Source organism: Halichoerus grypus, chromosome 4 (assembly GCF_964656455.1).
Source record: "Halichoerus grypus chromosome 4, mHalGry1.hap1.1, whole genome shotgun sequence".
Classification (NCBI taxonomy): domain Eukaryota; kingdom Metazoa; phylum Chordata; class Mammalia; order Carnivora; family Phocidae; genus Halichoerus; species Halichoerus grypus.
The window spans coordinates 9,384,983-9,407,765 of record NC_135715.1 but is presented as its reverse complement, the minus strand read 5'-3'; the positions used below and the strand labels follow the sequence as shown (position 1 = coordinate 9,407,765).

General features: G+C 37.9%; 1 protein-coding gene and 1 non-coding gene across 2 annotated transcripts in view; both read right to left on the bottom strand.

Moving 5' to 3' along the window:
* FGF14 (fibroblast growth factor 14) overlaps positions 1-22,783 on the bottom strand; it is a 600,820-nt gene that overhangs the window by 469,368 nt on the left and 108,669 nt on the right. The window lies entirely within an intron of this gene.
* Positions 20,460-20,566, bottom strand: LOC118551969 (U6 spliceosomal RNA). The gene has a single exon (XR_004925314.1). It is a non-coding gene; the product is annotated as a U6 spliceosomal RNA (small nuclear RNA).

Here is a 22,783-nt window from a genome sequence, read left to right as displayed (position 1 = left end):
TAAACATAACTACCTGATTTTTTACCTTATTTTCTATCAGAAGCATTTCCCATGTTATTACATATTTACCACAAATCTTATTTGAAAACCCATATCATATTACGTGAAGTAACTTTACCACTGATTCCCAAAACATTTCCCTATAGTTGGAAGTTTAAGCTATTTTCCATCCATTATGGTTTACTTAAGTTTGTTAACTTAGAATAAGTTCCCAGAAACAGAATTACTTAAATATATAAAAACTTTTGAGGCTTTTTATACATATCATCAAATTGCTTTCTAAAAAGTTATCTAATTTGATAAACAATACAAGTTGAATTGTAACTTACATGCTTTCAACTAAAAGTTAAATATATAGACATATATGTATACATTATTTTATATATAATACATTACATTGCATTATGTGTCTTTTTTTTAAGATTTTATTTATTTATTTGACAGAGAGAGACACAGTGAGAGAGGGAACACAAGCAGGGGGAGTGGGAGAGGGAGAAGCAGGCTCCCAGCTGAGCAGGAAGCCCAATGCTGGGCTCCATGCGGGGCTCCATGCGGGGCTCGATCCCAGGACCCGGGACCATGACCTGAGCCGAAGGCAGATGCTTAATGACTGAGCCACCCAGGCACCCCTGCATTATGTGTCTTAACCATTTGTTTTCCCTTCTTTCTAAATTGTCTCTTCAGGGGCGCCTGGGCGTCTCAGTCCTTAGGTGTCTGCCTTTGGCTCAGGTCATGATCCCAGGGTCCTGGGATCCAGCCCTGCATCAGGCTCCCTGCACAGCGGGAAGCCTGCCTCTCCCTCTCCCACTCCCCCTGCTTGTGTTCCCTCTCACTCTCTCTGTCTCTGTCAAATAAGTAAATAAAATCTTTTAAAAAAATAATAAAAATAAAAATAAATAAATTGTCTCTTCAAATTCTTTGTTGATTTATTTGTGTCTTAATGTTTTTGATAATGTAATGTTATAAATTCATAATACAGTAAATATATTAGTCATATTTGTAGCAATTACTCTTTGTGTATATATTTTATGTAAAGTGCTTTCAAAATGTTTTTGTGTTCAATAAATTTCACATAATGACAATATTATTGCTGTTATCATTGAATAAATACACTAAAGTATTACTTTCATGCTTAGGCTATTTGTTAAAAGAAGTAAGTGAGTGAATAAACTTTTGTACAAATAGTCAGCTTAACTTAAAATTTTATGTATTCACATTAATTAATTAACAGTGCATGCCCTACAAAGAGATACTTGGTTTATCCTATTCTATAGAGGAGTGATTTGGTCAATTGCTCTTGGCTGTGTGGTAAATTCTCATCAGAATTAAAATGAAGAAATATAGCTATTGGCTCATTTGGTATTTGGTGAACTTTTTTCTCAGATTAAATTTTAAATCTTTGTCAGAGTTCATATACATATATTTATATATATAATCTCATATTGTTTGCCAATTCCCCAACATTTTCTTTCCTACAAAATAAAACTCTATCATACACAACCTTCTCTTCATAATTCTCCCTTTTGTCCATTTGGTACATTCTATTCATATCAGTTGATGTACTTTTCCCCAAATACACCATGAATGTTCATAATTCTAGGTTATGCTCCTCCATTCTCTGCCCAGAGTGCATTTCTTCATTCCTCAACATGGCAAACCCCAAACTATTATTTGAAGCTACAGTCAAATATCATCTCTTCAGTGAATTCTTGGGGACAGCCCCAGACAAGCGAGTTACTATGAATACCTGTGTCTTTTATTCATACTTGCTAAAATCATTCACATTGTATCATATTAATTTTAATGTGTTCATTTTCCCTACCAGACTAAAAGTTTAAATCTCCAGTAACTACTACAGAGTCTAGGTGTTCAATAAATATGTGATGGATTATGAATGCTTTTGTCAAGTACTTTTGGGTGCCTGTCTGATAGGTGTCAAGTAAAAGACATGGCATAAAAGTAATTCCAAAACTTTAATTGGAATCTTTCCTTTTCTTTCCATCTCGATTTGGACCTCCTTAGACCAGGCTGCCATTATCTCTCTCCTGGCACACATTGGTGGCATCCTATCAGGTCTCTGCTTCCTTGTTTGCTCCAGGCACATAGTCTGTTCTCCACTCAGAACTCAGAAGAATCATTTTAGAACATATTGGGATCAGTCTCTCCTCTCTAATGGCTTCCGGGTGCATTTAAGTAAAATCCAGATTCCTTATCCTGGCCCAATGGCTCTCACGGAGCCGCCCTGGCCAACCTTTTTGACTCTCTTCCTTTTGCCCACTCCCTCCAGCCATTCCCTCCCCCAGTAATGGTTTTCCCACTGACATTTTCTTGGCTTGATTTTTTTATTACTACAAAATTTGAGTTTAAATGTCACAGGCTCAGAAACTCAAGTATCTCCCATCTTTCAGTCATATCACCCCATGTTAACTCATGTATTTGTCATTGTTGGGTTGTTTTTGTTTTTTTTTTTTTTCTGAGCTTATATATTCTTGCTTATTACCTGTCTCCTACCAATAGAATGTAAGCTCTAGGATAGCAGAGCCCTTATCTATATGTTTTTCATCATTGTAAGCCCAGTGCTTGGCATAAACTAGGTACACAGTAAATGTCCTAAATGATACATAGTAACAGCAGAGGTAGTAACAGCACCTAACACTGGCTACTTACTGCACACAAAGTACTGTTCTAAATACTTCATACATGTTAACCCATTTATTTCACACACAAATACATACACCCATGAAACTACACAGTAGAAAAGCTAGTCATTGTCATCACCCCCATTTGAGAGATGTGAAAACTAAAAAACAGAGATGTTAAGAAACTACCCAAAGTCACACAGCTATTGAAGCGTAGAGCCAGAATTTGAATTACATCACACAGACAGAGAACCCTACTCTCTCAACCATTGTACTATATGCATATCATTTTAAAAACAAAGTGGCAAATTCATCAAAAAGTTTCTTATATCCTAGTTTTAAATCTATTTTGATTTAACTAAAATATGTATCTGACAAGTTCAAAGAACATTTTTAAAAAATAAAGCAGATTAGGTTATCGCTGTTGAAATCATGTCTTAGGACCTGCCATGAGACAAACAAAAAAACAGTGACATAAGAGCTAAATCCAATGTCTGTCCTTACAAAAAAAGCAGACTTTCTTTCCCCAAAAGAAAGCTAAGGGAATACAAGGGACTTCGCTGCGCTGCATTCTCTTGACAAAAAAGGAGCAACCTGGACATATGGTGTGGCTCAAACCCGTGCTGAGTAACTTTTGGACAGGGACACTAAAAACTATACCTAACCTGGTTAATAATAGCAAACCACTGATCCGTCAACTAATGGTGTTTATAGGAAATAGAATTCACAAGAAAAAGAAATAGCAGCATGAGACAATTAATCCACAACATGCAATTTCCTTCTCTGTGCATCACCTTCACCAAGAGGAAATCTGAAGATTCGCCACCTGTTCAGATGTGCCTTTTGTAAGATTTAGAATGGCCTCCTGCCAAAATGACTAAAGGCATTCATTTATACCACATAATTAAAATAAACATTGTGTTTGCCGAAAGGTAAATTTTGTGATCTAAAGAAGAATGAAGTAAAAAATAGTAACATTCTCAATTCTTAATCTCCTAATTTTAGTAACAGATATTTTATGTGTACTCACTGAGAACACCTGAAATTTAATATACAAAAAGTAGTGACTTTTATTTTTTTTTAAGATTTTATTTTTTATTTATTTGACACAGAGAGAGACATCAAGAGAGGGAACACAAGCAGGGGGAGTAGGAGAGGGAGAGGCAGGCTTCCTGCTGAGCAGGGAGCCCGATGCGGGGCTCGATCCCAGGACCCTGGGATCATGAGCTGAGCCGAAGGCACACGCTTAACCGACTGAGCCACCCAGGCACCCCAAAGTAGTGACTTTTAATGCATTTGTTATGACCAAGCTGTATTCCCAATTCACAGTAAATACTTTGCTCAGCTAAAAACCTTCAGCTTTCCTTTCTTTTTGTACAGGTCCAATCTGAATGCCTCTTTCAACTAAGTGTTTCTTTCTTTGCTCTTTTCCTCCCTCTTTGGTTCTCTCATTTATTCCTGATAACTGCCCTCTCCGCATAAACCTGAATCCAGTCAATGTGAATTGGGCAATGTGAGTTGGATCCAAATCCAGTTACCACCACTTCTAATCACATAACCATGAGCAAATTACCCAATTTCTCAGGCTTCATTTTCTCATATGAACAATAGTGAAAATGATGCTTACTTCATGGGGTTTTGTTAAGGATGGCACATAATGTATAAACAGCATCTGGCATGTAGTGGATGCTCAGTACTGTGTCTGTCCTTGTTGTCATTGGCCATACCCATCTACGCGGTGGGCATCCCACTTTATACCGCAATCCCCATTATCATACCTTCTCCCCCAACCATTCTTTTTGGGTCCTTAATACAATAACACCTCCAAAAGTATAATTGTTTTAACAGAGTGAATCTCATCTTGGAGTACCTGTACCTCTGGGAGTCAGAAACATTTGTTTTAATTTGAAAGAAAAACTACATATATTTGTGAAAGCTTGCACAAGCCAACTAAAACCTCAAGTTCCTTTCTAGTAAGTCTGTGGAACTTTTATCAGTTGAACTATTATTTCCACACCCCCCAAACACACACACACCAACTATAATATTCGTTGGAATTCATTTACTGTATCTAGTACAATGCAGGTGATCGATAAGTAAAAAGAATGAAATGCCAATTTTCTAATGCTGCTCAGAAGTCCTGATTAACCCCTGTATCTAATACATTATTTTAAAGAATGCAATTTGTTTAGAGGCTAAAAACCCATCCATAGATCCAAACACACACACACGCACACACACACTAACAGGAGCACTTAGTGGAGGAAATGTTGAAAACCACTGACTTAACCCATGTCCTGGTTATATCTGTTTGGCACATTACATCTTTAATTCTCAGCTACAGAGTCTATATACTCTGTGCCCTATGTGGAGTTTTTTGTTTTGTTTTTACTCACCATTATTTAATAAATTATTTAGATAATGGTGATAATAGCATTATTCAACTTGTAAATAACTGAATGCAATAATTTTATTTAATGAATAATTTTATTGTAATAAATTATTATAAAATCCACAATAATTAAATGTATATTGATTTTATAGGAACACATCAAGATTATATGTCACTTGTAAAAGGATCTTAGCGTACGTTTGAAGCATTTTCTCTAGAGTGATTTTGGTCATGTCCTTCTTTCTGTATCAAATGACAAAGATTAACTATTTCTCTTCATGAGTAAAACTTTCTGTAACATCCTGCAGAAGGCACTCATCTGCCTCTTGAGACATCTTTCGTCACTCTAAAATCACAAATGGTTCATCCCTGGTCTTTTGTATAAATTAAAAGATATGCGAAAATATACTGTTTCATTGAATTAAGTCATGATGTCTGGACTAGAAGCATTCTTTATATTATAATCTCTGAAAAAAAATGCATTTAAAACTGGAAAATCTTCTCTCCCAATCCTTAAATTAAAAAACAGCTTTTGAAACATTTGAAAAGTAAAGAAGGTAAAAATGAATTTGAGAGTAATGAGCTAAACATTCAAACATGGAGTCATCCATTGAGAAACACCTTGTCGATAATCCCAATGGCTTATGGGGGTCCCTGCAAAGAACATCAGATATAGGGGCGCCTGGGTGGCTCAGTCGTTAAGCGTCTGCCTTCGGCTCAGGTCATGATCCCAGGGTCCTGGGATCGAGCCCCGCATCGGGCTCCCTGCTCCGCGGGAAGCCTGCCTCTCCCTCTCCCACTCCCCCTGCTTGTGTTCCCTCTCTCACTGTCTCTCTCTGTCAAATAAATAAATAAAATCTTTAAAAAAAAAAGAACATCAGATATAGAATCTGCGTCTCAGACTTTTGTGATTGATGAACTCCTAGATTTTAGAACAGAGATGGTACTTTTAAAGTGCTGTCCTATGATGTGAGTCCAAATTCTGGATCCTCAAAGGAGATTTCCCTTCCCAGTGTTCACCTCTGCTTAGCCTGAGAAACTACTCTGCCTCCATTTTAACTCCCTCTACAATCTTCTCAAGACTAGTAAAAAGGAAGGATTATTTTAAATGATTGTTTGCATATTGTTTCAAGTGTTCTAAATTCACTTTGCAAAGTGAATTGAACAGATATGATCCCAGCCATGTACCATTTGCATGTTAACCCAGAGGATAATGATGATAATGACTGGGACAGGCATGGTAACGATGAAGAAAGACACCACTGAATGGTCATGAATAAAAACAACACATTCCCAAATTGGATTTAAGAGCAATAAACGGTAAAAACAAACAAGCAAGCAAGCAAACAAAAACCTTGCATCATACCCACTTCTTGAGCTCCCATCTTACTACTATGAAAGATGGAAGCAGAATATACTATTATTAAGAAGCACTGTGGGATATGAAACAACTATGAACTTCCAAGTCAAACTCAGGATGGCTTTTGGCAAATTATTCAAATGAGGGTTTTTTCGTTACCATCGTGGAGACTCCAGGTTGTCTTGAGGATTGCACAGGATGATATAAGGGAACACCACTGCAGAGTGAGGTCTCAGTAATTGTGTTTTTACCTTAACTACTAAGTTATACTAACTAGGGTTTTCTGGGAATTTCTGGCTGCCTACCTTGGAAATGGATACATACATATAATTATTAGGTACTGTTTAATTCTAGCCACTACGCTGAAGAGTATTTGAGTTACTATATAACATGGCTTTTGTTTTTTATTTTTTCAGTATAGAAGTTCCTGTGTCTTATTTAAATAAAGTTATTAGTAAAACAAAAAATATGTATGTTATAAATTTGTAAAATTATAAATTTGTAAATTATATCATATTAAACAATACATAATATACTTATAACAGCATATATATATACATATATATGTGTATATATATATAAAATTAGTTCATGATCACTAAATCAAAAACACTTCAGCAAAGATCTCAGAATCTTCTCTAAACTACTGACATACTTAGACTATGGAACCTTTCTTACAGTTTATTGTATTCACTACAGGCCATCAAACAAAAATTCTGCAGCTCTGAAAAGACTGTTTGCTCACTGTCAGTTCAAAAAATTCTTTATCCTTTTAAGAGTTTTGAAGCCTTTGGTGTGTTATTCAAGTTGCCTGAAAAAACCCATAACTGTCATGGCATACAATAGTCTTCTTTTTGAAACACTGAATTTTTTTGGAGAATTTTTTATTTAGGCAATATCTTATATAAGCAACTAGAAACACATGAATGATGTGTTTAGTTACTAACATAACATTTTTAAAGTTGACAGTAAATGATGCAAAAAATCAGAGGTTGCAAGGTCTTAGTGTTGCCATTAATAACAGAAGAATGTGACTGACTAATTTGGGTGTGTGTCTATGGGTATCTGTGCTGATAGTCACCCTTATAAAACTAGCGGAGACCAAGATGTATACACTGTGAGGTCAAGGATGCTGCTAAAGGTGTATCAGAGATGATGTAAGGGTTAAGGCTTTGCCTGTGGGTTTTTTTGTTTGTTTCTAATTTCAATTATTTTATCTGTAGATTAATTTTATCAACTGCCACATTAGCAGAATATGGCCAATTTTACCAACCTTATTTTTAAACAGATGCTAAACAAGAGAGAGATTGTGGTTGATGAAATTCTATTTTAGAATGCCCGTCAAGAAAGTCTATTTTAGAAGTCATTATTGGCTTTATATTCCTATTTTAAACAACCGCAATGTTACTTTGCCTTAAATTTATACATCCTTGTTTTAATTCTAAAGTTGTGTTTAAGCTGAAAGTTATCCAAAACTTGGAAAAGCCACCACTCATTATCAGAAAGGAAAGACTGTCCCATATCTACTTCCTGTCTCAAACTCCCCTCCCTCCCCTGAGGAGTGTGCAGCTCACTGATGCCTTCCGTCACATGTGGGAGCAGCATTTGATCCCATACCATGCCTATGGGGGTCACTTAGAAGATCCCTCCTAAGCTTAACTCACCAGTCCAGCTTGTGCCTGCAGACTCGCTCTTCCATTTCCCAGGGTGGGTGGGAAGGGCTCCAGGCAGGATTAGGAAGCCAGCCCCAGGCTCTGCTCTCTTGCCCTTCATTATCCTGCTGGAAAGCATCCCACACCAGGAGAATCCCAGGAGAGGGAAGACCTTCCACAACCTCAAACACTTAACGAATCTCACCAAGGGGAAACAGGAACAAAGTTGAATGCTGAGTACCTTTTTCACAAATTTTACAGCTATTCAAACTCTTCTCTGATGCGAGTTCTCACCAGCTAAAGAGAACCCACAGAGGTGGTCCTGCCCTCAGTGACTTCTTAGCCTGCTTATGTAATTGATCTCATTTAAGGCATGTATTTTTAAAATTTACATCCTTACTATCCCTGTCCAGGTCATTATTATCTGAGTTAGCCTGGAAATGATACACGGCTGGATCACATCTCTTCAGTTCACTTCGCAAAATGATTGGCTCAGAAGCAAATGTGACCGTTAGAATAAATGATTCTCGCAGGCTGACAGGGGTCTTCGAAGTGCCCCTGTAAGAACTGCAGAAAGATGGGGGCCCACCCACCCATCCCTTAGCTTAAGTGTCTCTGCCACCAGACTCCATAAATGAATTCTAATGAAATAGCACAAATGCAGCTTAAGTCCTTCAGGCGATCCCACTAACATCTGCAGCCCAAGAAAAGAGGCTTCCTGGTCACAGGCTAAGATTTCTGAAGGGTCCCTTTCTTCATAGAAGAAGAAACAGAGGCCCAGGAGGTATAAAATGGTTTGTGTAGAATTGCAAAGCTAATTGGCGGCCATCTCCTGAGGCTCAAGGGTCTGCCCCTCAGAGAATAAGCAGTGGACAAGTTAAAAATTCTGGAAAGGTAGCTTCTAAGATAAGAGTGAACAAAACAACAGTATACATTGACATCACCTCCTAGCCATTCCTAAAGTTACTTTTTTATGAGCTAAAGCATTTAATTAGCATTCTGGGTAGTTAACGCAGTGGCTGGGAATAGGTTCAAAATGCATCTTTCCTTCAGAAAACAAAATCAAGATACTCTAAAATGCAGAATTTTCAAACCCCCAGAGGTAAGCTTCACTCTACATATACTTTGTGTGCAAAAAGAATATATTTCATTAAACTCCAGGGTATGTGTTACTCTTCAAAGCTCCTCTCAGCACCTATCATAATGTGCATTTGTTAATTTTCAAGATAAATGATTGAAAGCAAACAGCAATCTTGAGGGCGGGAATCACACTCCACCAAATACAGAAGGTCTGGCACCATGTGCTCTGGGATGTAAGGATGAAGTGCACAGTGAGCCCACCTGTAAACACAGAGTGGGTCTGAAGCCCTCCTGCAGTGGCTTGCACAGTGTCTAGGGAAGGAAGATGGGGTGACAATCTATATTATGTATTTTGTGACTCATACACCAACTAGGCTTATTTTTTAATTTATTTCAATGGTTTTTCATGACTATAAAAATATTGAGAACTTACGGAAGAAAAAAATAAATTACCTGTAACTGCTTTATTGAGAAATGACTATTTTTTAAGATTTATCTATTTATTTAAGAGAGAGAGCAGGGGGAGGGGCAGAGGGAGAGGGAGACAAGCCTACTCCTTGTGAGCGCAGAGCCAGACCCCAGGACCTTGAGATCGTGACCTGAGCCGAAATCAAGAGTCAAACACTTAACCCACTGAGCCACCCAGGCACCCCGAGAAATGACTATTGTTAACTTATAGCTGTATTTCCTTCCAGTCCTTTATATGGGTATGTATCGACAGACAGATAAATAGAAAGATAAGATTTATTAAGGTTTACACAATGTTTTAATCCTGTTCCACACAATGCGTTTATTTTACTAGCTACTATCACATACAAGCTTATGTGTTTAACTATTTCTTTATTGTTAGGTTTCGGGTTATTTCCACCTTTTGGCTATTAAAATAACACTAAATTAGCAATATTTTAACAAAATTTACATGTAACTTTATTTAATCAGTTTGGTTGCCAGCATTCTTCTTAATATTCCAACTGGGAGTTATGTATATAGTGTCTTTATTACTATTGTCTATTGTCCCTCACGAACTCACAATACTAATGAACTTATTGATCCCTTACTTACATACATACCAAACACTGTTCTAAGCACTTTCCACACATTTGCACATTTTAATCTTCACAACAACTTTATGAAATAGGACTCTTCTTATCTTTTATCGTCTTTGAAGAGAAGAGACTAAGCCACAGAAAGAACCGTCTGTAACTTCCCTAAGGTCACAGTTAACATGGGACGATCAGGCATTCGAACCCGCGAGTGTGGGGGCCAGGCCCTGCTCTGATCATGAAAGTATACCGTCTCTCTAAAGAACAAGATCACGTGTTTATTAAGCATGCTATTTTAATACATTTCCCATTTTGAAGAGTGCCATGTAAGAGTATTTTGAAGAGTACCATGGAATATTCATGTATTTGGATAACACCTAGTTTTTGAAGAAAAAAAACACATAGAAAGGAAAATAGTCCAGTGACTCGACTCGTTCATTGAAACAGTTTTATTCTCCCTACAACTGACATTTACTCTTCCTCTTGCAGAATCACAATCCACAGTCTCTCATATTTTTTTGAAAGAAAGAAGAGGAATGTGAAGTTTTAAGCTCAAGAAGCGAATAACGGAGCGTTGTGATTTCCGTATTTGGGACTATCCTGGCAAGTTGGAGCTGAGGTGAATTCTAACTTGACCCTTTTCTGGACGCAACCATAGAAGAGATCCTTATCTCTCTAGGTGCCACGTTTCTAGTGCTCGCTTCGGCAGCACATATACTAAAATAGGTGCCACGTTTCTAATCTGAAAATAGGGACGTTAACCTCTCCCTTGACACAACCAAGGGGATGAAATCAAATACCACAAATAAAGCAGCTGGTACAGTGACTAATGTATACTAAGTGATTTTTTTCTCTCTTCTGCCTTGCTCTCCCCAACAAAGCAAATAAAAAAAAAAAAATAAAAAACCCTCCTCAGAGACAATGCAGTTTAACATCTAAGCTTTTATAATACAACTACGAAGGTCTTGTTCAGAAGAACATGCCTTGGGAACTCCATTTGAAATGTACCTAGGCTCCCCTGGAAAGCATCCAAGCATCCCTGCTCCCACTGAATACACAGGATGCCGTCAGAGTCTGCTCCCAAATGTTACACTTCTTGCAGAGTTTACATCTTACTGGAAACAGATGGACTTGGGGATGTGATACTCAGAGACCAGGCCTAAAACTGTACTCTGTGGATGATTTAATATATCAGGGAGGAAGCTCTCTACATGGTAAACACCAGTTACAAGCGTCAGTTGAGTATATTGGGGCTGTAGCTCTGTACGTATTAAATAATTATTATTATTTCCTTTATTCAATCTGTTCAAATAAGTCCCTACTTAGACCACATGCTGCAGGGAAAATAGGCAATTATTTCAGCAGTCTCCAGACATGTCAACCACTGAAGAATAAATAACATATTTATCTTTAAAAATAATGTAGCCGGTTGAAAAAAAAAATGTCATTTTAACAGCCAGCACCAGAGTTCCCCTAAGGGAGAGAACCATCTTGGTTTAAGAAAATCTCTGGGTAGACTGCTGTAAGCAGGGAAGTGTGACCCGAGAGAATGCTTTATGTGAAGACAGCAAAACCAAGTGATAGTTTGACTGCTCCACGGGATGCTAACAGAATCTGGAGGGTGAAGGAGGCATCTAGAGAGGAGGATGGCCAAGTCGTCAGTGAGAGTGGAGGGGACAGTGGACAGCAAGATAACAGACAGGTTTGATCGTGCAGAAAAAGAGATCAGTAAAAAAAATTCCAAGTGGCAGGGAAGTCAGGGCACTGAGTTATTAACAAAGCCAGAGTTTGGGTCTGCGACGTAAAACTACCTTCACCACTGCAAGCCATCATACACACCAATATCTTGTTTGAATGGTGGTTTTGGTTTCACTTCTGAGCATGCATGGAACAGAAAAGTATGAAGGGCTCCAGCAGCTGAGATAAAAATCAGATCTAGAGCCCAGCAAAAATATGAAAACACATCTAGGGGGAATATGAGAACATGAGCCCCTGGGAAGTAAGAGGAATTGGGGAGAGGGTGATGTTTTTACAGAGTGTGGAGTTGGGAATTTAAGTCAGATTTATGTAAACTTCAAAGGGACCCAACAGGAAGGTTACAAGAATGAACAGAAGCAATCTCCAGTTGACAAGCATTAAAGGAATAGGACAAAGAGGCACTTTCCAAGGTGCGTGGGGAACTGAATTTGGATTTCATCTATTTCTGTTGTGGCCTTCTATTTTTTTCCAGATGCTTGAGGCTTCACGAGTATTATTTATTATAAAATAATTTTAAATGCATTCTAAATGAAATTAAGTCATTGTTTTGATGAAAAGTAAAACATTCCTTTTATTGGCTATAAACAGAGTAGGGTCAAAACTGAATTTCCTGGGTGCAGCCTCTGAGTGTCTCGGAAGGTAGTAAGTACGCCCAGTGGTGCTGCCACTGTCCCTTGAACATTTCCATGGATTTAAAAATGTCCAGTGAAGGGTGGCCCCCTCCCTAAAAACCCCACTCAACAGCCCAGTGAAGTAAGCATGTGTCACACATATGTTGTAGCATGTTCTGGCCTCACCTCATCTCTCTCTCCACAGTCATCCATTCTTCAAAGCAAAGCAACCAAATCCCTACCCCCACCATTCCTCTGCCCTGAACTCCAGCATGCTCACCAACAACCTCCTAATTATGCAAATTTACAATCTGTCCTTTGTCCCAATCCCTTTCTTTCATCCCTCAGTGCCAGAACATTGACCAAAGCCTTGTCATTAGACTATTCACCCCACCTTAGAATCCTTGACTCTGTTTTTCCTGCGCATTCCATTATTACTCCGATCCTAACTTCTCAGTCATTATGAGGTTCTTCTTTCTCCACAAGTGCCTGAAATTCTTTGTTTCCAGATCCTATCCTTCATTTTGTTTGCTTATCCCCCCTGCTTGCCATGCTTCACCTGTCACTGAGATACCTCTCCAGATATCTTGTCTCTCCCAGCTTCTAACTCTACTTCCAATCTCTACTTTCCAAAAGCATGCTGCACCTGTCTCTCTAGGTATCTCACCAGATAACTCAGGATCTCCATGTCCCAACCAGTGGAGACAAGGGATGCTCTGCCAGGATTTAGCTTTCCTCCACCAGCACCTCTACAGCTATACTAAGGAAACAAAACCAGACATTGGCACTGCAAACATGGAATCTTCTAGCCATGTAATAATGGATAAACTCCACCCACACATAAATTCAGAAGATGCCAGAGATTCCAATCTTGCTCCTCCTCCTGTCCCTATGTCATTATAAATCATCACATAAGCAACCACCTGAGCCACATCTTTTTTTCAGTTTTTATTTATATTCCACTTAGATAACATACAGTGTTATATTAGTTTCAGGTGTACAATACAGTGATTCAACACTTCAACACCCAGTGATCATCACAACAAGTGCCCTCCTTAATCCCCATCACCTACTTAACCCATCCTCCTCCCACCTCCCCTCTGATAACCAGCAGTTTGTTCTTTATGGTTTAAAAGTCTGTTTCTTAGTTTGTCTTTTCTCTTTTTTTTTTTTTCTGTTTGGTCATTTGTTTTGTTTCTTAAATTCCACATATGAGTGAAATCATATGGTATTTGTCTTTCTCTGACTTATTTCACCTAGCATAATATTCTCTAGCTCCACCCACTTCATTGCAAATGATAAGATTTCATTCTTCTTTATGGCTGAATAATATTGCATTGTGTATATAAAACACATCTTCTTTATTCATTCCTCAGTGGATGGACACTTGGGCTGCTTCCATAGTTTGGCTATTGTAGATAATGCTGCTATAAACATTGGGGCATGTAACCCTTTGAATTAGTATTTTTGTATTTTGGGGGTAAATACCTGGTAGTGCAATTGCTGATCATAGGGCCACCTGTTATTTAGAAATTATTTCATCTATCTTAACATCATAATTAGCTGAGCAACTGTAACAATAATTGATTTCCCTTTCCTTCTAGAGAAGTGTATCTGTATCTCCACAACACTTGACGCTCCCTAACAATATGTTAAACAGAATGGCTCTGTAGACCAAAATTTCCTCGTCCCCACATCTACCTTCAGTGTACCACCCTCAACATTTATCTTAAGTTCAGTCACTAAGAGCTTCCCAAAGTTGTGTCTCCTACAGTTGCAGCTCTCAAAATGCATTCCACGTATATAAGTCCATAGGGTGCCCCATTTTAAAAATGACCTTCATAATAAAAAAAATAGAAATGCTGCATACCTCCCCTTCGAAATTTACTCCAAAAACTCATACAACACGAGCTCTGAAAAGTCCTGCAATTAAAAATAAAAACTTTCTACTTTTTTATGTAAATGTTTGCCAAATAGTCTTACCCACAGACCCCTTTTCTTAAGTCATACTTATTAATATCTGAGAAGGTTAAGATACAGTTTGTCAATGTAAAAATATGTAGTGGCTTCAACAAGGCAGAAGTCGATCTCTTTCTCCAAGGAAGCCAAGCAATCTGAAACTGACATGGTGGTTCCAAGGCATGAGGGACCAAGCTCCTTTTATCTTGTGGCTCTGTAGTCCTCAGTGGGCAACATTCCATATCCTGACTGTTCCAACTCCTGCCATCACTTTCACACTCCATCCCATGGAAAAAAGAGAAGTGGACATACTATTCCTTCTATTTTCAGCAAACGCCTTGGAAATTGTTCACCCCATTTTCATTCATGTCTCATTGGGTGTGGCCTCATCACATGAATGCCAACTAGCTCCAAGGGAGGCTAAGAAATAGTCTTTAGGGACATGGTCATGTACTTAGCTAAAATATTTACTGCTATAAAAGAAGAGGAGAATAGAGAGAGGAGAACTAGTAATTTCTGCTACAATATCTATAGAAACCATTTGGGGGCATGTTGGCTTAAAGACCTGATGAACATGAATGAGATCATGGAGGACATATATTAAGCAAACTATAAAGAAGTGCTTTACTAGCATTATCCAAAAGTTCACAGTGAAAAACAGTGCTTTGCCATAAGTTTTATTTTTCCATATCCTTCAGATTTAGTGTAGATTCCGACCATTCTTGGAAAATATAAGTATTTTCAAAGATTTACATTGACATATTTTCTGTGAACTCATTATCCACCTTAAACATTCTACGTTGAAAAGATGCTATCAAAATTATTTTTCTCTCATGTGTATGTTCATAAGGGAGACATAAAGTGATATTAAGTAATTTATTTCCTTTTCTAATCCTAAATTCAAGGCTGCCACTCACAGGCAATGTAACCTTGGGTGGGCCAGTTAACCTTTCCATATCTCAATTTTTCCATTGTAAAATGAAGATATGATATGCAGAGTGCAGTATTATTGTGGCGTTTAAATGGAATAATGCATATAAAGTACCAGAAGGCAGTAGGTAGTCAATAATTGCTGACACTTTCTTTCACAAGCTAAAAGCGAGTATCACTGGATTATCTTTAATATGACAAAAACAACGGTGAAGAGTAGAGGGATGTTGTAGAAACAGTACTGGCACTGGGACTTCAGGAAACACTAGGGTCGATTTGTGCTTTTTCCTTTTCCACTGAGAGAGCAGGACTCTAACATAAGCTGAGTCCGGCATGGTCTCAAACTCTAGGAAACAGCTCTTGCACACACACAAGTGTATTTCAGGTAGCCCACTTAAGGGTCTCCAAATCTTAACTGTTTTACAAAGAACAATCATAAAACTTCCTAAGACTGTCTTGATCTACTCATCACCTCCATGAAGTGTACAGGAGGTAAGTCCTCAATAAAATTTGTTGACTAAGGGAATCATTGAGTGTTTCTGGATAAAAGAAAAACCTAATGAGGATAAATATGGCAAAGTCCTAAGAAAAAACTCATTAGCAAATTATACTTTGCCTAAAGTTTAACCTTAGCATAATACAAACACCAGGAAATAAACAGTACAACTACCCCTTGCTACAATTCCTCATTTTAAAAAAAGGAATTAGGCTAGATGCTCTGTAAGATATGTTTCTGCTCTAGAGTTTTCAGAAGTGAACTTGCTATGCTAATTTCAATGTGAATTTTTTAAATTAAATACCACTATGAATTTATTACAAGTAACCAGGACCCCACTTGAGGGTATGTGTCAGCTATAAAATAATAGAAACATAAAATTAAAGTATTTCAATGGAGATTTCAAAACCAAATGCTTGTTCATTTTTTTAATTTTTCTATTCATGGTTTTAATGCAAACAATCCTACTTAAAAATTTTAAATGATATTTCTTACTAACTGATGAGTACAAAAGACTCTAAATAATTAATACAATCATTGTTTATTGCAAACAATGTTTATAGATCTTTAGTGCTCTCGTTCTGTGTGTGTGTATGTGCGTGTGTGTTTGTCTCACCACTTTGAGCTGTATATGTTACATATTTTGCAAAAAGGCAAAGAAAAGTCATGAAAGGCATAAAAGAAGAAATCTTGGAGGACCATTAATTGAACATGTATATTCATTTAGAAATTATAGCTACAAACTTGTACCCTCCTGATGTCAGAGAAAATTTTTCATAGAGTAAAGGATTATATTCATAAACCCATAATAGTCCCCTTGGTGACTTGATGAATGTTCTTGGTACCCAGATTAGAACAATTCTTTCGATTATGAATGTTGCTTCAAGGGCTATTTCACTACTTCATTAAGAAGAATTTCCAGATTGTACATGTGTGTACTATATGAAATATATTCATGGAAGCTGTTTTCCTGGAGATGATAAAAAGTCTAGAGAAGTATCTTGGAATGATTTACATACATGCATTTCCAGAATCAGGGTGAGCTAATGATTGCTGGGTTAAATGCTCATTAGTACTTTTTATCATACCAAGTTTACAAATAATAAACTTGGTTTCTGAACAATTTGGAAAGTTACATTAAGAATTAATATCACACAATCTTTGCCCAGAATTTTTCTCTGTTTTGTTATTCTGCAGCAGCAGAAGGAAAAAAAAAATACAAAACAACTATGTCTCTGAAGCATGGGTTAGGGATTCTTAGAACGTTCTCTGACTAAGGGCAAAATTGGTGTCACTGTTTAGGGCAGGTTCCAACTTTATAGATGGAGTTTAGTAATCCCACCTGTGGGTGTTTAATCTAAGGGACCAAGGATCATAGACAGTCACTGACTATTCTAACCAAATGTGTCTACATCCTCTCTCCTGAATGCATTATGAGCATTTCCTTCCCAACACCACCTCTGCTTATTCCATTCTCCCCACCACTACTCCCTTGTACCCCTTGAAATAAAGTCCCTGCTCCTCAAAGTGTCCCCATCACACAGAAACTGATCAAGTTGCTCCTCTTCCACAAAATCCCTCTTTTCCTTTTAAAGGCTAAAATAGACACAATATTTATTATCTGCATATTGCACAGAGTCATATATTTCATTGAAATGTTTTGTTTTTTTGCATGAGCATCTCGCCTGGCAATTTTCTGTGGTCAAAAACCATGTAGGATTACTTCCCTCTATCACTCATAATGCTCATTATTGTGGATCGCTTGTACAAAATGCCTAATGGATATTTGTTAAATGAATGTATCAATGAAAGCCATAATTTATGTGTTACCCTACTTTTTAAACCATCAACCCATTCATTTGTGGTCCACAAAAAGTACTCAATAAATCTTTATTGATTAATTACTTCACTGTTGAGTCAGAAATTGTGGTATTAACAACAAAAGATTATGATTATAACCTAGTATTTGTTATTTTAAATGGATAATCTTTAATAATATAAAGTGCCTAAAGCACTTTGTGTAATTCCACAGAAGCCATGCTATGAACACTACCCTTGGGATTCATTTCTAAGGAAGACAAACATCTTCTTCCTTCCTTCACGCCTGGTGAGGACATAAGGCATATGTTTTGTTCCTAGTCAGTCTTCCCTATCTCTAACACATAGCTGACCACAGTTCATAAATTTGAGTTTGAATAGTGATAGCAATTAGGAAGAAGGCTTGTAATTCAAGGCTACCAAGTCCCTTGCATAAATATATTCTGGGTTTGATCTGACCTTTCTGAAAACGTTGCATATGTATACTGCATGCTTGCATGTGTTCTGTCTGGCATTACACTGAGCATGTGAAGTTAAATGTCACTGGGCCTAGATCTCCAAGCCACCTTAATTTATGACATTATTTGGGATATAATCACAGTGAACAAATCTGTTCCATAGGAACTGTTTAAAAGACATGTAAATTGTTTGGTAATTATTTGTGAAAACATCTCTATTGATGCCATGTCCTTTTTTTTCTTCTCCTCCCCAAATATTTTTTACTTGTATTTATTTAAATTTCAGACCAGAACTGTAGGGCAGATCACATAACAATTTATATCTCTATAATGAGAAAATATCTTAGTCTAATGTCTAATCAAATGTCTAATACTGAATGTTTAATTTTAAAAAATTAATTTAAAAATTAATTTTAAAAATTAATGCTTTTGCTTTTAATATAAATGGACAAGATGACACAAAAAGACACCAAATAGAATTTTAAAGCTGAGAGACTGATAAAATTATTGTTACTATGCATAGAATATTAGTCCTTTCACTTCTCCATTAAACCACTCGCCCCCTACAAAATTTTATCTTTGGGAGAATAATCCTTTGGTTGCTGGAGTTCCACTTTTCTCCCTCTATCTTGCCACTACTTGAGCATGCTAGAAATTCTCTTTAATCATCTTCTTTTAAGATTTTATTTATTTATTTGATAGAGAGAGAAGGAGAGAGAGAGAGAAAGCACAAGCAGGGAGAAGGCAGAGGGAGAGGCAGACTCCCTGCTGAGCAGGGAGCTTGATGTGGGACTCGATCCCAGGACCCTGAGATCATGACCTGAGCGGATGGCAGACGCTTAACTGACTGCGCCACCCAGGCGCCCCTCTTTAATCATCTTCTGTACCAAGCATCAGGCACAGTGTCTGACGCACTGTAGACACTCAATAATTGTTTGATCAGTGAATAAATGAGAATCTTTTGAAGTTACACAAATGAACTAAAATCTTTTGAGGATGGGTGATAAAAAAACGTTCGCATCAAAGGATAAAGTAGCCTTTCAAGTTGAATCTCTCTACGAATCTAAAAATTCAAAGGCTCTTCTATGTTACCCCGGCATTTTATTTTATATCCACACCACTTTGAAACAATAATTTTATTTTATCTAGCTTTTTAATTTCCTTCAATCACGATCAGGAAAGACTGAGAAAGTGGTCTGTGTTCATGTAAGCCTGCGGACTATAGCTGGTTGCAAACTCATGCAATAATTTGCCATAATTAGGACAGTCTTATCCTCACATATCCTCATATTCTCAACAATTAAGAGGAAAACTGATTCAAAGTTCAAAGCTGAATTCAAACTGATTCAACTTTGTAAGAATTCTAAATGCAGACCAAGATACTTACTTTCTTGGTGTTTTTTTTTTTTTACTATTCTATAATAACATTTAGAAAATCAAAACAAAAGTACTTCGAATCCCTCAGAAGAGAAGTATTATTCTCATAAATTTTAAATAGTCACCCCATAGCACAGTAATAAGCATTTTGTGCTTATTTATGGAGTAAAATATATTTCTATCATTTCATATATCTGAACAGGTGGTGTCTTTTCTCATTTTTAAAAGTGTGTACCTTCCAGCATTTTTCTCTCTACTCTGAATCTGTCGGTTTTCTTTTCCTACTGTAGTGCCAGTAAGTGCCAAGGACACCCACATGGCTCGGTACTAAAACTGCCACAGCCCTTCCCCTGACAGTCCAGCCTCTGGACGCAGGAGTCCCCAACCCCTGAAGTTCAGAGGAACAGCTCATCTTTGGCTCTCTGGTCAAACTTGTTCTGGTGCCAACTACCAATTTTTCCATTAAATTCTAGTGCTGTGCCTGAATCCAGCCTCAATGTGGCATCATGCTTCTCTGCATATGCAAGTCTTGGCTGTAGTCTTGAACTCATGTCTGGAGTGAGTGATAGGGTACAACCCTGAGCTAGGTCCAAGGCCACGTCACCCTTCCCCAGCAGTTTGACTGCCTTGTCCCTCCCGATCCTGCCTTCGGATCACTTCGTTGTTTTAGCCTACACAGTTGTCACCATCCCTTGCCCGGACTATGTGCCCTAGAGATGACATGGCAGCAACAGAGAGCCACCTTGTGAGTGAGAACTGCTCAATGGACCCATGCAAACCCATATAGTTTGTAATTATCCTTTAGTGGAACATACAATGTTGCCGAAGTCAAATAGAAATTATATAACCAATACTATTTTCAAAAACGGCATCATTCTTTTTCACTTTGTATCACTTTCACATAAAAATTTTATACATTATCCTTGCATAGCAGCCATGCGAATCTTCTCCGCATCATTCCAATGTTAGTACATGTGCCGCCGAAGGGAGCACTCACATACCAATTTTTAAAAATCAAAACAAAGAGAGGGCAGAAATTGAGCAATATTATTTTTTAGTAAGCTGCATGTTTTCTTGGGTATGATTCTAAAAGCAGTAAAAAGATGATCTTGCTAAAAAGGGTGACTGATAGAGATTCTCTAACTTTTCAGCTACAGACTGTTGAAACTATCTACCGACTCACTAACTCAAAATAACCTTATGAATTTCCTTCATTCCTATGTGAACTATCATTTAAAAGTTAAAACTAAGCATTTTCTTCTTTTGGAATTAACACGTTTCAGGGCATTTTATACACTGGGCTTGATCCTATCTTCAGAGAAGAGGAACCATATTCAGGGCTCTCAGTGGAACACAGAGGAACTTGCTAGCATGTTCAGAAGGTTTGGGAGAAAAAAGCAGAGAAGATTTCACAGTGGTGCTAAGAGAAGCCTAGAGGAGCTTATTTCTCACCCATCTCAAGAATCTGTTATCTGTTCAACAAAATACATAAATACATAAATACAAATTAAAATAGATGGGTTGATAAATAAAACTTTCTAGAACCAGATAGTCATCAACCACCAAGCTAAGGAGCCTCACATGACATCAAGCTATACTGGAAAAACTGAGGCCAAAATTTCAAGAATCTAATGTGCATAATATGGGATCCTAAGAATGAGGCTGGCAAGAAAGACAGAGCTCAGAAGCTGGAGGCTACCGTGTACCTGGAAGGATTCAACAGGTTCTTGAGCAGGTGTCCCCCCACACTCGTTTTGACCACCACGACTGGCAGTGTAGGACCCAGGCCACACCACCTGCTTGCCCACTCAGTCTTCTCTGTACACAAGTTGGAGGTGCTTGAAAGAGAAGAGAGATGCTTTGGAGTCACTGAAATGAGTCAGCACATTAATGCTGACTCTACAGTTATTTGATTTAGAGCCAGCCTGGCTTGTGACCCCGGGTCACCCAAACCCAACCGCTGCAGAGAGACCAGCTAAGCAGAGCCAGTGAAAACCTGTTCCTCTGGCTTGCATTTATTTGTTAACATGAATCAGTGGCCAATCCAAAACTAGCCTTCCCGTTTGTAAGTCTTCGAAAGGTTTTTGAAAACGGCTTGATAATGTGCTTCTAATGACATCCTAAATTTTGTTAATAAAAGGTCTATTTTTCATTAATTTAAATGAACTGACAACAACTCATGGCGTTTAAAGGAACTCAAATTTTACCTGCCAAACATTTCCTAATATACACTCCAGAGCAAAATAAATATGGAAATTTCTATGTCTTTTCAAAGCAGAAGATTCAAATATATTATTCTTCTTGAGGGTAAATCTTTCACATTATTATCTTCCAGAATTTCAAATGTAACAGGAAAACGTGAGATCAGTATCGTAAGCCACTTCCACAGATTAGATTATTATTTTTTTAAAAGATCAGCACATCAGCTTGTTCTGGCCTTCCATATATAGAGTATTTACTACAATGTCAACTACATGTGAAATACTCAATAAACATGAATTCTTAGCTCTTCCTTTAAGGCTCGGGTAAGATGTTTTGATTTCCAACTCAAGAGTTAGCCAAATATACACCAGACGGGAGAAATCACTGCACCTATAGCAACGGCTTGAGACTGAGCAGGATAAGAAACATCTCTATATGAACACATTTTTTAAAGATATGGAGTCAACCGAGACAATGAATAGTGGGGCAAGTAAAGTGGAAGACCACAGTGAGAGCCAAGGGGGGTTCTGGCATCTCTTTGGAACAGAGTAGACCACAGCAACAGCCCTGATTTCTTCGGTGGACACATGTGACTTTGGCCCTCTCTAGGAGACTGAGGTCACAGCACTTTGAGCAGGAACTGCAGATTTCAAGGGCACTTGGTATGTATTCATCAAGCTGAGATGAAAATGACCTTTGCCCAGCTCCAGCCCTTTGCTCATGGTCTTCCCAGGGTCAGTGAAGAATGGAGGCAAGGTTATTAACCTCCAGTGTTTCAGACAGTAGAAAAAGAATCTGCAAATTGCAGTTCCCCACCAATCCCACTTTTCCATCCTCACGCTCAATCAATGAGCTCCATGTTTCTTCCTCCAGAAGACACTGCAAGTGAGAGGTCAGGTGTTCAAAACTGCTACTGAAAGGCTCCCTCTTCTCTACCATGACATTTTCTGGCATCTTGTCAGTTGGCTACCGAGTCTCGGTGTTCACTTTGTAAAATGAATTCATGTA